The 17,297-nt window shown below is 38.6% G+C and overlaps 1 protein-coding gene across 1 annotated transcript in view; it reads right to left on the reverse strand.

Moving 5' to 3' along the window:
* The window catches only part of MARCHF3 (membrane associated ring-CH-type finger 3), a 180,040-nt gene that overhangs the window by 141,144 nt on the left and 21,599 nt on the right, over positions 1–17,297 (reverse strand). The window contains exon 2 of the mRNA XM_079144668.1: positions 2,942–3,085. The gene's annotated coding sequence lies outside the window, so the exon portion shown is untranslated. The remainder of the gene's footprint in view (positions 1–2,941; positions 3,086–17,297) is intronic.

Raw genomic sequence — 17,297 nt, forward strand, 5'->3', positions numbered from 1 at the left:
TCTCAGAAAACAAATAAGAGGGCATTGGGATCCTGAGCTGTCTGGGTCACTTGTGGCAGAACAGCCCTGGAATATGGATTTTTTGGCTTTGCCCACCTAGCTATCCAGGTCTTTGCTGCTGCTCATTTTAAGCCCTCATTCTGGGTACAACACACATGTACACCTGCAAATGTAGAATCAAAAGTGGAGGGTTGGGTGCTCTTACTTTCCATTTGAGGCCTAAAATGTAAGCAAGCCCTGGACTAGAACTGCATTTGCCATAGATAGGCACCCAACCCATGTTAGTAGGCATGCAGGAATACAAGACAAGAAAGAGGCTAAGCTTCCTGGTGCCCTGACACCTGCAGATCCTGCTTCCCCATCCTTTTGCTTCCAGCTGAAGCCCTTCAGAGCATCCTCTCTTAGATCCCAGAAGTCCTGTAGAATTTAGTCTCTCAGTATAAGCAACTGTTAATCTGTGAGGGGTATTATTCAATGGCCATCCATAAGGTCCTGCATCACAGCTGACCTCTCACAGGAAGGTTCTAATAAGGTTCTAATAAGGTCACCAGGGAGAAGGAAGGCAAAGGACTGATCTGTGACTGGGAAGCAGATGGCCCTGTGGTAAGGGAAGGCTACAGCTCTTTGATGAACTCTGGCCTGGGTTGAGTTTCAACCCTGTTTCCTCTAATCCCCTTCTCAGTGGGAGAAGGTCCATAGGTAGTCTATCAGAAGGGCAAGAATAGGGCCTGGTTTACCTAGTGAACCAAAGGTCTGGTACAGATGAGGAAGACCATCCTTATTAATTTCTAAGGATTATTCAGTATGCTCCTGTATAGCTGAGGAGAAAGACCCTTGCCCACAAAGACTCAGATATAGACCACATGAATGAAATATACATTGGGCAAGGTTGGGATGAGTTGGGATGTGGTAACAGGGCTGGAAGTTCCAGACAGGAGAGAAGGCTTAGGAGAAGACATTACTCCTTATCCTGGTTCTAGCAGTATGTTAGCTGTCCATAATTGTGACAAAATACCTGAGAAAATCAACTTAAAGGAAGAAAAGTTTATTTTGGCTTCCACCTTCAGAGGTTTCAGTCCATCATCACTTGGCCTCTTTTGGTCAGTGGCAGCACAATACTTCATGGTGGGAGCATGGGACAGAAAAAGGTTGCTTGCATCATGGTACCCAGGAGGCAAAGAAAGAGGAAGAGATCGGCTTCCCAATATCTCCTTCAAGGGCAACCCCCAATGGAATAAACCCTTAAAGTAGGCCTCACCTGCTTAAGGTTCTATTACCTGCCAATAGTGCCTGCCAGAGGCTGGGGAACAACCCTTTAACACATAGGCCTTTAGGGGACATTCAAGAAAAACCTCACTTTGATTTGTTTTTAAAATTGTGCTTTTCTGTTTTTTTTTTTTTGTTGTTGTTGTTGTTGTTGTTGTTTTCATAAACCCCTATAACTCTCCACATGAAGCATCATCCTTGATTGGAATTCTCAGGAAATTCTCATGGGAAAAAATATATTTCTTTGGATTTTCCTCTCTATACTCCTGGACTCCTGGATGAACTAGAGAAGAAGTTTGCCAGAAGTGCTTATCATTTTCACATCCTGTGAAGGTTTTTCACAGATACTAATGATTATTTTACAAATCACCTTGTTAATTGGAGTCAAAAACTGGCTGATGACTGAACTTACCGAAGTATTTACATTAGATGATGGGAAAAGGAAATTTCCTTTGTGAAATAAGTTAGAATTTAACAAGTGATTTTCATGTCCCAATTTCTAAGGTTTTCCACTTGTTTCATACAGACAGGTCCATCCATGGTTCTTTGCCAAGTAGCAGGTTTCATTTTCTCCTGTAGAGTACATGACAGAAAATACAGCACATTTGGGCTACATTCATATTTCTACACCTTTTGTTGTAATTGGTTTTCGACGAAAGCTCATCACTAGGACACAAGGCTTACATTCCTTTGATTGCAATCTTTTTATTTTTTCAGGGCCCAGGACCGAACCCAGCACTTTATGCATGCTAGGCAAGTACTCTCCCACTGAGCTAAATCCCTAACCCCAGTTGTAATCTTTTGAGTTTGGGTCATCTTTATATTCTACAGGGGAAAATGAGATCTGCTCCTGAGATCTCACACTAATACCATCTGTATGAAACAAACAGAAAACCATGAAAAAATGAATGTGAAAGTTACTTTCTTACTTCCAACCTTGCATGAAAGGAAATTTCTTTCACTCAAATGGATGAGGAAGTTTGTGGAATGCCTTAAGGATGAAAAGACTCAGGTGGAACCATGGAAACAGGGCTGGTTCCTTTGTGGATGATAAACAAAGTTACCTTCAGGTGCTGTCACCCCTCTCCAACAATAAAACAATTACTTTAGAACCTTCTCAATTTGATGTGTTCTAATCTGAGCAGCTATAGTGGTAAGCACTTCTCAAAGTGATCTAGTTTCCTTTTGCCCTTGTTTCCTTGGCCAACACTAGTGGCAGAATTGGCCTACTTCATTTAGTTGCTCAAGGGGACCCCATGACAAGTTACAAAGCACCGTAAGTGCATTGTGCTTATAATAAAACTGCTGAAAAGGAGGAGAAAGTGAGGTTGAGATGGGAACATAGTGTGCTCTGAACAGTTCTTCATATGTTCAATTTCCACCTATTTCAATCATTGAATTCTTGACTTCCATAAACAGAAATGAGGAAAAAGGGCCCTTCACTATCCTTCTTCAATTACCAAGTGGAAGCTGTTAATGGGAATGGGTCACCAAAATAAGAGTTACAAAAGCAAACAACACAGAGTTGAGGAAAATTTTACCTAAGTGAATAGTATTTTTTTCCCTCTACCAATTCTACCACCTCTCTAAACGTAGATTTGCTTTTTAAATTTTTTACGACTTGAACAGATTGCGCTAAAGATCTTAGCAAAGAAATGCAGAAATTTATAATTTCCTGAGTATGGTGGCATACATCTGTAATTCCAGCAACTCAGGAGGCTGAGGCAGGAGGATCACAAATTTGAGGCCAGTCTCGGCAAATTGGCAAGACCTTGTCTCAATAAAATGGACTGGGTCGTGGCTCGATGGTAGAGGACCTCTGGGTTCAGTCACCAGTACAAAGAAAGAAAGAAAGAAAGGGGAGAGGGGAAGAGAGGGAGGGAGGAAAGAAAGAAAAAATAAAAAGAAGAAAAAAGGGAAATTTATTTCTAAATTGCTGTCAGAAGCTACAGGTTCTAATACCAGCTTTGCTATGAATTCATTCTGAGACCCTGTGCAAGTCATTAATCTTTCATATCATAGTTTCTCATCTATGACACTGCAGTGATACTTCTGACCAGTTTTGGAGATGGGAGAGATAACTAATGAAAAGGCACTTTGAAATCTTAATTGATGCATAGACTACAAAATATCATGTAGGTGTTTTTTGGCAAACTGAAGTATGGTGTTAGTTTGTATACAGCAACTAGGAGATATTTTTATAGCAGAGAAATTTTTCTGGCACAATATCTGTAGCCAGTATGACACCATCCACAAAACAATGCTATTTCATTACCTTCGAATGCCAAAGCAACTTCCCCATTGAGAGTTACACTGCCACAGGTCCAGCTAAGTTAAAATGTGCTAACAGAAATGGGTAGGGAAGGGCAATTTTTCCGCAAAAATTTTGGATTTCATCATACATACCCTGGAAGAAAAACTACATTGAATTTCTTAAGAATTGATGCCACTGAAGACAATCTTGATAGAAGACTACAGTGACCTTGGTAAATGATAGCTGGACATAAAACTAGACAAACTGTCTAGAAATCCACCACAAGGGACTTCAAAAAATACTCTAGTTTTATAAAATTTCATAATAAAATGAATAGTCCTGATGGACTAGACAGCCCTTTGGAAAGGGAGGATCATGTGCTGGGTGGGGCGGGCCGGGGGAGGCCACAGGGGTGGTAGGAATAGACTGTTTTGTGGGTTCTCCAGAACAACAGAAGCAATAGGATATACATATGTATATTCTACATATGGATATGAGGAGGAATTGGCTCACTTGATTCTAGAGACTGAGAATCCCCACAATTTGCCATCTCCAACCTGGAAACTCTTCAGTGATTTAACACCTGTCCAAGAGTGAAGCCCTAAGAACCAGGTGAGCAGATAGGATGGTGTAAATCCCAGAAAATTACTAATGTTTCAGTTAAGCAGGCAGAGAGGAAGCCAAGGGCTGAATTCCTACTTCCTCTGCCTTTTTGTTCTATTCAAGGCCTCAACAAATTGAATGAAGCCCACCCAAATTGGGGAAGGCAATCTGCTTTACTGACTCCTCCTGTTTAAATGCTAATCTCATTCAGAAACACCCACACATCCAGAAATAATATTTAATCTGGGCATGCCATTGCATAGTCAAGTTGACACTAAAAATTAACCATCACAAATACAATAAAAACAGGAGGAAGTTCTCAATGTGTAAAGAGTATGGGCTTTGGACAAGTGAGACCTTGGACAAGTAGTTTAGCTTCTCTAAATCAAATGGAGTGGGTGTGGAGGTGATTAGGTTTGTCTCATGAGATTATGAAGCTCAAATGAGAGCCTAGCATAGGATCTGGCTTATAGAAGACTACTACTAATAATCCCTCATATTTATTGAGCACTTACTATGTGCCATGCTCTGTTTTAACCTTTTACATTTAATGATTTAATTGATCCTTATGATAAGCTTATTATATTGCTGCCATCTCTTCCTTAGAGTTCCTATCTAAGTTGAAGGACTATTCAGGAAATAATATCTTTCTATGTACTACAAGTCAAAAGTCTCTTTTTATATAGGAACTAGAGATATCCTAGGGAAATTATTTTTCTATGGGCATCCTCTTTCTTGAACACATTAAGAATGAAAAGGCCATCTTCACTATCATTGCTGTGCTTTTGTGTGGGAAGAGCTAATTCACCCCTTTCTCGATACCTCAGGAGCCAGATGCATTAGGTGCTTAGTAGCACATATATCACAATAAAGCCAAGTAGGGACTTAGAATTTGGGACAAAGAGGGCAATAAAAAATAAGTGGTGCTTTAAAACCTCAAATCATCTTCCAAGTCTCATTGTAAGCTCCTAAAATATTTGGGCTTTTAAACCGTGTACTCATCAACTGGATTTTAGACTTTGTGGGAATTAGTTCCCTTGAGGAAGCAGTATTGGAATAACTGGCCAGCCAAAAAGTGAAAAAAAAAAAAAAGTGGATTATCCCTTTGAAATGAATCGTATCATTAGTTATTATGAATACCCCAATTATGACAGATTCACATGTAAGTATGCCAGGGAAAAGTAGCTATGAGCTATAATACACAAAATTGTTTATTACCCAAGAGAATCTAGGTGCTAATGTGGATGGTATTGCATCTGTGAAATTCTGAAACCCACAAAGGATTTGAAGATATAAAGCCAAATAAAACATAATACAGAGGAAAATGATTTTGATTATGTAACATTTATATATAGCATTTCATTTTACATTTTCAAATTGCTTTCCAGTCATTGGTTTATTCTTCATGCACACCTGGGGAGTACATCCATGCAGTTATCCTTTGTTCATAGCTGAAGGAACTGAGACCAAAAGAGGCAAGGTGTTTAGTCCAAGAGCACCAAAGGGGCAGGGTAAGAAATCATTCATTCATTCAATCATGCACCTATTCAGCACTACTCTTGGCAGAACGCCAGCGTCTGGGTGGTGGCAGTGCACACGGATGGGTACTCTCTACTGACCTCTGCCTTACAAAACTTGTTATCTGCTGGGGCAATAAGTGGTTTATCATTTAGGAATGTTCCAGACCCCAGGGACCAAGATTCAGAGAAGGTGAGAGTTTGCTAAGCTTCCTGTAGGCAGTGGGATTCAAGACCCTTTGAGGGTGAGTTAGACTTTTGACAAATGGAGGCCATGGGTGGGAGGTGGGAATGACACAGAGACATGAAGGTAGCCAAATTCAAGGCATCCTGGAGAATGTCTGACTATAGCACAGCAGTTATAAGGAAAGGGCTGGAGAGGAGGAGGAGGAGCAGGTTTTCCAGGTCACTGAATGCCCAGCTGGTACTGGAGGTTGGACTCATCTCTGACTTCTCACATTCACTCATTATTCTACATGTGTCATATGAAGTGCTTAGTCTACAGTATTTTCCCACTCATGGGCTTTTCTAAAGTTTACATCACTCTAAAAAGATACATGTTATTACTCATCCTTTAGTGGATAAACAAAGCTGGTACACTTGGAGGTTGAGACTTGTGCACTAGATTATATAGCTTATAACCGGCAGATGTAGTATTCATAAACAGGACCCCTTCCTTCTGCCTGAAGACAATGGAAAGAACAGATGCAGATTCTGGATAGTGTACTCTGGATATCTATCCAATAATGTGCCCCTCACTGTAGCTAACTATCTTCCCAGAAATAGTGAGGCACATAGAGGGAAATAAAATTAACTCCTTAGCATATAGGTTATTTTTGTCTAAAGGCAGTTCTGGGTTAAAAAGAAAGACAAAGGGTATTTTCCATTATATTTCTGCCCTCCAATTACAACAAATATTGTCATTTTGATGACCTTGGTCTTATGGGTATCTTTGATACATTCTGCTCTCAGTCTTTCCACTAAGACAATCGCTGTCTAGAGTGGTCAGTTAGTCCCTAAAACTTTCCACTTAGCCCTGCAATCTAAACCATGTATCTTAGTGCCCTATGAGGTCTCTATGTCAGCTTGAAGTGTTGCCCATCAAGAAATAGCTTTTTCACCAGGTTCAGGCTACTAATTAGCATTTTTTATGTTTAATCATCAAAACTAAAATACAAGTGAGAAGAGTACTGTCGTTAAACCAAAAATATTTAGAATGGAAACAGATTGCTTATTTAAATATTTCCACAAGAAAATAGAGACTCTAAGGAGGTGGGTGGTTTCTTAGGTGACATAAAAATGAAAACAGAAAATTTTAATGTTTGTTAAATAGGGTGCTTCTCATTGATCAGGTTTTGAGGAATAATATTTTTTGGAAAATTCCTGTCCACGATCAGTGAGAAAAGTCTTTTCTCTAGAGCAAATATCTGCCACAAATGTTGGGCTATTGTTGACCAATTGTCTACATAAAGACAATTGGGAAACCACCAAAATGGGGAATTTTGAAATCTGAAATTCAATATGCAACATTTTCCTTATCTCTCAATCCTCCAGTGTCTTGTTTGACTCTCTGCAGACTGTATACTCCAGGTCATGGAGATTCCCAAGTAAACGGTTGAGTGGTTTTTTCTTCTTTTTCTTTTATTTTTTTTAGGAAGTTGAAAGAGAGAAAGCAAAGTTAACATGTACATGTGATTAAGTTTCAGATAAGAGCTTAAGGTTCCCCCTTGAAAGATATGAAAAATAAGCTTTAGGCCAAAAAGTTGAAGCTACTGCTGCCCTATCTTTAAAATGCCACAACCCTTTTCTCTGATTTCAAGGAGAGCAATGAGGTAAACAGAGACAGACTATGTTTCACTGAAGAAGATAGAATGAATTAATGATTCCTCAACTTCTAGATTTGTAAAGCAAAGAAACATTTACATTGAGATATTGGGAAACAGAACTTTGAAAATCTCAAAGGAAATCATATAATTTATTGTAATCATTTGCATGTCCTTACAGGGGAAAAATCCAGCATGCACACTTCTGGGGGTTTTCCATATTGATGGACAAAAGTGTTAAGGATACTTAAGTGAATCCCATTGAAAGCCTGTATTAGTACTAATTTCTTCAGACTACTGAAATGACGCCTATGTGGCTCTTTCTCCCACTCAAATGTTCAGCAAAAATGCTGAGATTCTCAAAGATTACTGAGGTAGAAATATGCTGGAATTAACCTATTTTTAAAACAATAACTGTGCATAATAGATAATTTCCCCAACCAATGAGGCTCACTGCACTGAAGCTCTTTCCACCAGAGCTTCTGAATTCTGATCAGGGTCTAATAGCTGTTGCAAGCAGGAAAATGTTTCATGAGAAGTAAAATTGGCATTTAATTTGCCAGCTGCTGAAAGCCAGTCTAGGCGTCCCCAGGAAAGTGGCATGTCAGCTGACCAAACCCTGGGAGTCTATGGGGAGGTTGATGATCTTGCCCTGACTCAAGGGACCCAAGGCAACACCATAGGCATCTCAAGGGACTATTGCAACCTCCACACAAGCACTATATTATTATCCACAAAGACTAGTACTCAAAAAAATATTTGTTTAATAGAATTTAATTGTTACCAAGTCCTGAGCTTAACCAAAGAAATCAGTTGCCTTGGGACTACAACCTAAACCCTTAGGGACCCAAAGAGGAAAGAGCATTGTCAAGGTCAACTGGCCCAGAAAGGTCCTTGCTTAGGGTGCATGGCTCACATCAACTATTGTGAGTGTCAAGGCACTAATTCTCATTCAGAGTCACAGAAACCATTTAATTGTAAATGAATTGACATATGTAAAATGGACCTGGCACTTTAAAATATGTGACCCTTTCAAAGCAAAACGGAAAAGAAGAAAAAAACATATTTGTTTTCTGCCTTATTTTTTTCAAGAAGCTGAATGGATACCATAAATGAGCCCTTAGTTGTGGGTCAATATCCTTGCAAGACCTGCCCCTAATTCCAGGTTTAGGTATTCCTTCCCTGATCCCCATTCTCATCCTTTCCCAATGTGAAAGAGGCGTGAAGGTGTCATTTTGACCACATATTCTTTCAGTCAAATAGAAGAAATGAGAAAAAGCTCAATGTTACTATTCAGGACTTATCAATAAACTAGAAAACAACTCAGGCTTAACATCAAGAGTGGGTGAGTAGTGTCAGCTTAAAGACTTGTGTGAACATGCACATATGTTTTCTAAGAATATTTTTCAGATGAGTATATTTATAGGTATAATCTCTAATTGCATTATAAAAGATACATAACAGATTAGCAAATTTATTTTGGGGCTATTTTATGTATTTATTTACTGCCATTATTGGCCATGTCTTTCCTGTGACTGCAGACTACATCTGTTTATTAGTCTTGGTGGTGAGGGGGAATTGCTGTACTTTGGGGTTGGGAAAAGATCTTTGAAATGATGACAAAGGTTACAGGAGGCCTATGAAGTGTTTATTTTCATATTTGTCTCATTTTAAAAGGCTGTGACTAGAGCTTCATACCTGTCTAATAAGTATTCCTGTAACATTTTTATGTTTGCTGAGTGATTTACAGTCCCCCATTAGTCTTCATAATCACCCTTGGAGGGTGGGTCAGTATTACCGCCAACAGTTTACATATGAGGAAATTTAAGACACAAAGGGATTATGTGATTTGTACAAGGTCACCCAGCATACAAGCCTAGATAATAAAAGATGACTGCAAAGCTCTTTCCAAATAAAAAGTGCTTAGAAATGTTAGGTGGTATTAGTGGGTATGATCCTAGGATGGGTAAAACACTCTCTAGGGGTAAGGTCACATATATTCTCTATAAGATTAATTTTTTTAACCTTGCAGTGGCTTTTGAAATAGTTATTTTTAAACCTGGTTATGTATGAGAAATGTTCCCAAAGTTTTTAGAACATGAGAGTACCTGGGCCCTTATGTAACCCACAAAATCATAATCTGGGTGATGGGGCCTAGATCATTTATGTCTTAAAAAACTCCATGGGGGATTCTGATCCTCAGTCAGAATCAAGAACCTGTACTCTAGACTACAGTAATAACCCCAATCAAGCCAACAGCAACCACGAAACATGGTTTGGGGTTATTTCTGGGTCCACTTTAATGTTTTTATTCTGAGTATCTTGTGTTTCTTTATAATCCACATAGTAAGAACCTATAGTACCCACCCATTCATCCATCTGTCAAACATGTGTTGAATGCTTGCTATGTGGAGATTTCAGAGTGATCTTTGCCACAAGGAATTTATAATCAAGTGGCTAAACCAACCAACCAATCAACTAACCAACCAAATACATATTAAATGATAATCAGAATGTAAAATCCCAGTGTTAGGTAGGCATTATTCATATAAGTGGAAACAATTCAAATGTTCATCAACTAATAAATGAATAAATGCAGTAAAACAATACAATGAACTACTATGTGACAATAAAATGGAATGAAGCACTCATACATGCTACAACATGAATGAATCTTAAAATCATTATGCTGAGTGAAAAAAAAATCAGTCACAAAAGGTCACATATTATATGATTCCATTTTTATGAAATATCCTGAATAGGGACATATATAGAGAAAGAAAATAGCTGAGAGGTTTCTGGGGGCTGGAGAAGGTTGAATGAAAATGGGGAGTGACTTTTAATAGTGTCTCGTTTCTTTTGGGGGTGATGAAAATGTTCAAAATTAATTGTGAAAATGGCACAGCTCTGTTGACTATACTAAAAACTGTTAAATTGTGTACTTCAAATGAGTAAATCATTTTGTCTGGGAATTATATCTCTCAATAAGATAGATAGATAGATCAAGCTATACAAACTTGGAGGAAGGAGTCATTAATTAATTTGGATTTTTTAACAAGTGGCAGAAAATTTCCTGAAGGAAATAGCCTTTGAGATGAGTCAAAAAAGGTGATTTTTTTTTTTTTTTTTTTTTTTTTTTGAGATGCCCAGGATGGAAGGAGAAAAGTCATGCTCAAAGATACAGTCAGTGATGGTGCTTTCATGCAATATCTGCAATAGAGATACAGCTTAGGATAATGAAGGGTATAGTAAATGGGGTTAGATGTAGGGCTTTTACTGCCATAGGTTGTTTTTCATTTTGCCCTGAGTGTTTATGAATGGCCTGATCAGACATGTGATTTAGAGATGGTCATGAAGATGGTACTCTCTGAAGATGGTATGAAAGGGCAGTGAGCAAGAAAGACCATTTAGGAAGCAAGGCTATTGAAATGTGTAGGAGAAAAATAATGAAGCTTAACTATGACAATAGCAGTGAGGATTGAAACAAGGAGACAGAAAGAAGACAGTTAAGAAACAGAATCATAGAACATTGATAATGGAGAGGAAGTGAGGAAGTACAGGATATGTATAGACCAGTTTGAGACCACACAAAGGCTTGAGTCCTTTTTTGATTTGCTAGTTTGCATCCAAATGCAGCCCAGTGTGAGGGCACACACCTGTAATCTCAATGACTTGGTAGACTGAAGTAGGAGGATCACAAGTTTGAGGTCAGCCTCAGCAACTTAGCCAGATCCTGTCTCAAAATAAAAATAAAAAAGACAGGGGATGAATAAATTAAAAAAAAAAAAAAAAAAGACAGGGGATGTAGCTCAGTGGTAAAGCACTCCTGGATTCCACTTCTGGTACCAAAAAAAAAAAAAAAAAAAAAAAAAAAAAAAATCATAATGTAAAAACTATTATTTAAATGACACCTAGCTGCCAGATTGTATTTCTTTAACACCTTATTGACAAGGATTTGATTACAGAGAACTGTAAATTTCTTAACAAAGGAATGTGTATTGTCAATCAAGGGTGGACTGAAGAGAGAAATACTGTCCTACCATTCTGTGAGTACTTTCATAGCAGACCTTCCCTTGTTGAAGATGAAGCTCTAATTTATGGCCTGTTCTAAATGACTAAGTATTTACCTCTTGCTCAGACAGCTTCCCTAGAAACACTTCCTTTGGTGTGAGCAACTTGGATTTACTGCCAGGGCAACGCCTCCCATCCAACGCCCACACTGCCTCTTGACTTGGTCCTAACCAGCAGGTGTTCATGAGTAGCATTTTGTTTTGATTCTAAAAAGAGTGCAGCTTTTGAAAAGCATATGTTGATTGTATCATACATTTTAACTTTCACTTACAAGTGTTCTTTCTGATAGGCAAGATCTGAAACCATGGAATCTCAAAGGGTAAGGGAGACAAAGACTACCTTTTCTCTTAATCATTTAAGGTTGCACCTGTGTTTCCCATTAGAAGGAGGGGCAGCCAGATTCTGGGCAAGGTCAAAATAGAAACGGCCTCTCCCAGGGCACACTAGTATACTCCCTGAGGATCTGTTAAGGCCTCCTTTGTGGGCTTTGGAAAGTGTTGCAATGATGCTGCCTGCTGCTATCAGAATTTGAGACAGTGTCCCTGACAAGTGCCTTTTAGGAGTTTACCAAGCAGATAACACCACTCACTGAGATGTGCTTATCTGTGCCTGTCAGTAAACAATGACTATGACATGGTTCAATCACAGTTGTTAGTGGAGCTAATTACAATAGTCTTAGGGAAGAAGCCCAGTAGCCACCTTCAAGGAACTTGCATCAAAGGCTCAAACAGGGGCCTTACACGAAGCAGTGAAAACCCATTGTGCAAACTTTAAACAACATTTGTATGCAACTCTGAACATGGATCCATCTCCATCCACAGTTGGTGAGGGATTTTGTCTAAAGAGAATCACCAAAGGGAGAAGGAAAGGGATACCTAAAGTCAGAAGGGTAAATGTTTTTGATTAAATAAGAGCAAAAGTGGGTATTTATAGCTAAACTATGGAACCAACCTAGGTGCCCTTCAACAGATGAATGGATAAAGAAACTGTGGTTTCTTTACACAATGAAATATTACTCAATCTTAAAGAAGAATGAAATTATGGCATTTGCTGGTAAATGGATGGAACTGGAGAATATTATGCTAAGTGAAATCAGCCAATCCCAAAGGACCAAAGGCTGAATGTTTTCTCTGATATGCAGATGCTAATTCACAATAAGGGTTGGGGAAGAATAGTGGTATTTTGTACTAAATAGAGGGGAGTGAAGGGAGAGGATGGGGCACGGGGGTAGGAATGATAGTAGAATGAATCGGACATTATTACCCTATGTGCATTATGATTACAAGTGTAACTCTACATCATGTACAACCAGATGAATGAAAAGTTATATGATGTGTCCAAATGCATTCTACCATCATGTATAACTAATTACAACAAATTTTTAAAAAGTGGGTATTTATTTTTCTTTGGACTGCCTTTGACTCAATGCATGACCTTGTAAAGGTTATTTCTTCTTGCTGGGCTTTACCGTTCTCATCTCACAATTAAGGATAATAATGCCAATCCTATTTATATCACAGGATTACCGAAAGAATAAAATAAAAATTATATTTAAAAATAGAGATGGGGGAAAATAGAAAATGTATACAATTTTATGCAGTGTAACATTTCTCTTAGTACACCTCTTATTTAAACACGATGAAAAATAACAACAAAAAATATTGGTACTAGAGTAGAATCTCAGACTTAATTTTCAGATACTTCTGAATAGTTTCATAGTTTGGATCTGAAATGTCCTCCAAAAACATGTGTTAAAGACTTCATCCCTAGCCCTTGGCACAATTGGAAGGTGTAGAAACTTGAAGAAGTGGGGCCTGTGCTGGAGAAGGATATTGACCAAATAATATTGTTAAATTGTGTGCATGCACGAATATGTAACAATGAATTCCACTATTATGTATAATTATAATGCACCACCACCAACAAAAAAGAGGTGGGCCCAGTGGCAGGAAGTTAGGCCATGGGGAGAGGTCAACCTCTTGGAGGGGCCACTGGTCCCCCAGTCTGTTCCTGTCTTTCTTTGCTTTCTCACTGCCATGAGGCAAGCAGCTTCCTCTGCCACGCACTCCCTGCCATGATGTGTGACCTTTTTACAGACCCAAAAGCAACAGAGTCAACCAACCATGGATTGAAATCTCTAAAACTGTGAGCCAAAATAAACATTTCCTCTTTGAAGTTAATTATCTCAGGTGTTTGTTACAGTAATGAAAAGCTGAACTCATCTTCAGATTTGCCTCCCCTCCCCAGTTTGTTCTGAGCACCCATTCAAATGCACACTCATGTCCAGTGTGAGGGATGAAGGAAGCCCTAGGAACCTGAAGAGGCCAAGCCCCTGTCTTCATCTAGTTTCCTATCATTGTGTCTCCTGCTGCCGCTCACATCTTGAAGGTCTTGTCTCTCTTCTCTGTGGGACACTTGACTTGGGCCTTGAATAAGCATTCCCATCATCAAATTGGGATTTCAGAGGATACCTCCAGAACAGAATTAAAAAGAATCTGTAACCACGTGTGCTGAACATGTCTTATTCTGGGTCTATAACTACATTCTTGTTCCTGCTGAAAATTACAGTACACTTCTAACCAAGCAAGGCACGTCCACTTATCTGATGCTGCTGTCAGTGATAGAAAAGGATCATATTATGGATTTGGCAGGGAGTAAAAAGAAGATTTATTTCTAAGACTTGAAGATTTATCTTTTCCAGATATGCAAAAACCAGTCACAGCATTAAAAAATATCAATGAAAAGTGATCATGTTTTGTGAACAGATTTGTTTGATTTCAAAATAAATGAAGATTTATAAGGATCCCAAATTCATGGTTTTAAAAAATCATTTAATAATAGCATACTAGGGGGACTATCAGATCCTTAACTGTCCCCTTGTAGTGAGGCAATGTCTCCATTTAAATGATCATCTTATATTGACTGTTAAATTCCCCCCTTTCTCTTTTCTTCTCCCATCATTTTGTTTTTTTCAATGTTCAGCATAGCTGAAAAGTCTAAGTAGGGAATTGCACATAATTACAGGGTCTGCACCAGTGGCAAAGTGATGTTTCTTCCTAAGTATTTGTAATCATCTGTCCTACTCTTCCTTCCTTCTCTGTACAATTTATTTAGAATGACAGCAGTGCCCTTTATTTCTCTTGAAGTCATCATTGGGTCTCACTTTGTGTGCAGTTAATAAAATATATCTAGAAGTGTATTATGTTTTCCATGTACATATACACATGTGTACATAGAAAACACAATGCATGAAAAGAGTAAAAGGGAGAAATATCAAAATTGAATTTATCCACTAAAGTTATTTGGTAATTTGAGGAGATTTGAAAGTCTATCTAACTGGAAGGTCATGACTACCCTGGATGTGTCAGCTTGCACCTGCCAGCTGAAGGGTTGTCTTGTGCTGTTAGGTGAGAACTCAGAGGCATCCTTTGCCCTTGCAACCTTTTCTTTATTACTGACTTAGAGAAATCTGACATTGCTAAAACCCTTAACTTGAATATGCTTCACGGAGCAGGATCATTGCCAAATTCACAGCTCTTGTTAGTTTGCATGACAGGAGCTACCATGCTGAACAAGAGACTGATACTAGAAGCCAGCAATCACAATGGGAATAAATCCCATGATCTGTGGTTTCTAAATATCTTAATCTATGCTGACCTTGAGAGTAAGACTGGTCTTATTTTGAGAATAATTTTACAAAGAAAATACAGGGCGAGGTGGAGTTAATTCCCAAATTTCGCTCCTCTGGCAGTTCTTTCCTAACTTCTAAAGCCTTTTTATACCCCAGGGTATGAATCAATGCCCTTCTTAGCATTAAATTCTTAACCAAGAACATTCATCAGTGCCTCATTTACCTGGTCAAGAAATAAGCTGCCCTGAATAGAGAAGATTCCAGTTGTCACTTAACCTAGTCCATGATGCAATTGTGCATTTAAATCCATTTTTGAGAGAAGTGTTTTCTAAACATTGTTTTCTTTTCTTCTTTCTCAGTGACCTTGTCATGAGGACTTGGGGTGGTTGTTGGGGTCTTCTGTGCAGTGCAATCCTGCACTTAGGCTGTCAGGATTTCTGAGGGGAGTTAGGTTTTGTTGGGGCATTGCAAGGAGCATAGTAAGGTCACAGGCTCACCTTGACTGTCTCTCGTATCATCTCTACTTCTTGGTGATCCCAATCATTAAGAAAAGTTGCAACTGATAATAAGTTTTCCATCAGGAACAGTTCAAATAATGTATTTCAACATGAGGAAAAAATGCTCTCAACTCTCAGTATGAGCCTATAGATAATGGATTTCTTCTTATTGCTTCTAATTTATTTGCTGGAACTGCTCCTATGTGCTGCTGTTCTCCATCTTTTCTATAATTATTTGTTCCCCTTTTCCTGAAGGTTTATGCCCTCTAGGCTTTGAAACTTAGAAATTTAGCTTTGGAGTTTTTTTTTTTTTTTTTTTTTTTTTTTTTTTTTTTTTTTTTTAAATCTCCAAGAGGAGTGGGAAAATGCAAAAATTCAGTGCCTAAACCAGACTGATCACATGAAGTCATTCTATGTTGCCTCCACCTCTGTGGTCAGCATGAATTTCTGTATCAAAGGAGAGAAATAATACCCATGGCAGGTGCAGGATGTGGGGTAACAGTATAAAAGTATGCTGGTCTTTGTGATAAAGAAGTCATGGACCCAGTGTGTGTGTGACTGTGGACTAACACAGGTTACAATGGTTTACTGTCTGGTGTCAGGGTTACCTTGGAGGCTCCTGAACTCTGCTGCTGTGGGGTTTACCTCTTCTAAGACAGGCTGAAGGTTATGGCTGCCTTCTCTTGGTACTTTCCAACACTGCTGAGCTAATCAACTACATCAAGAAAACAGATTTTTAACTCTTCTCTGATGCCTTTTCTTAGAAGATAGATATACATATATATATCTGGAGATAGATATAATATCTCCAGATAGCTTTATAATATATAAAACTTCCTGGCAGATGGAAACCTTCTGAATCTTTCACTTATCAAACTACTACAATTTTCTTTCAGTCTATCTCATTCCTCTCCCCACCAAAATGTTCTCAATAAGGTCAATATTTTTTATTAGTTTCCTATTGCTGCCGTATCAATGGCCATATACTTGATAGCTTAAAATAATATAAATTTATTTTCTTATAGTTCTGTAGGATCCATCTCAATATCCTTAACTTAATCACATCTGCAAAGTTCCTTTTGCATATATAAATAATAGTCACAGACTCCAGGGATTAGAACCTGAATATCTTTGGGGGCTATTATTCAGTCTACAGCAGTACTGATTTCTTAGTTTCAAATCTAGTGTCTCCTGTTCAGTTCCTATCCTAACTCTGGATATTTGAGGCTATCAGTTATTCTAGGAGAAGCTTCTCCCCTGACTTTCAAGATACAGTTATTTTCCATTGATATGATATCTTTGTCTGCCTCTCCTTCTAGAATGTAGGCCTCTGAGAGTAGGAACTCTGGCTATCTTGTTTATTGCTCTATTGCTAATGCATTGAGTAGCGCCTGGCACTATCAAATCACCAAAGTCATCATCAAATAGAAATTGGATGAGCTTCTCTTATTTCTAGTTCCATCATATCTCATTCTCCTTTTTCTTCACTGGCAATGTCCTCTATTCCCATGGGTCATTAGTATTCCCTAGGGTGTAGTGCTAGCCTGTTTTTTTCCTCCTAATATACCAGGTGGGCACAGTTCCAGTTATATTTTGTGGGCTCTCATACATGCACTCAAGCCCAGACTTATTCTG

Source organism: Sciurus vulgaris (assembly GCF_902686455.1).
Source record: "Sciurus vulgaris genome assembly, chromosome: 6".
Taxonomy (NCBI): Eukaryota; Metazoa; Chordata; class Mammalia; order Rodentia; family Sciuridae; genus Sciurus; species Sciurus vulgaris.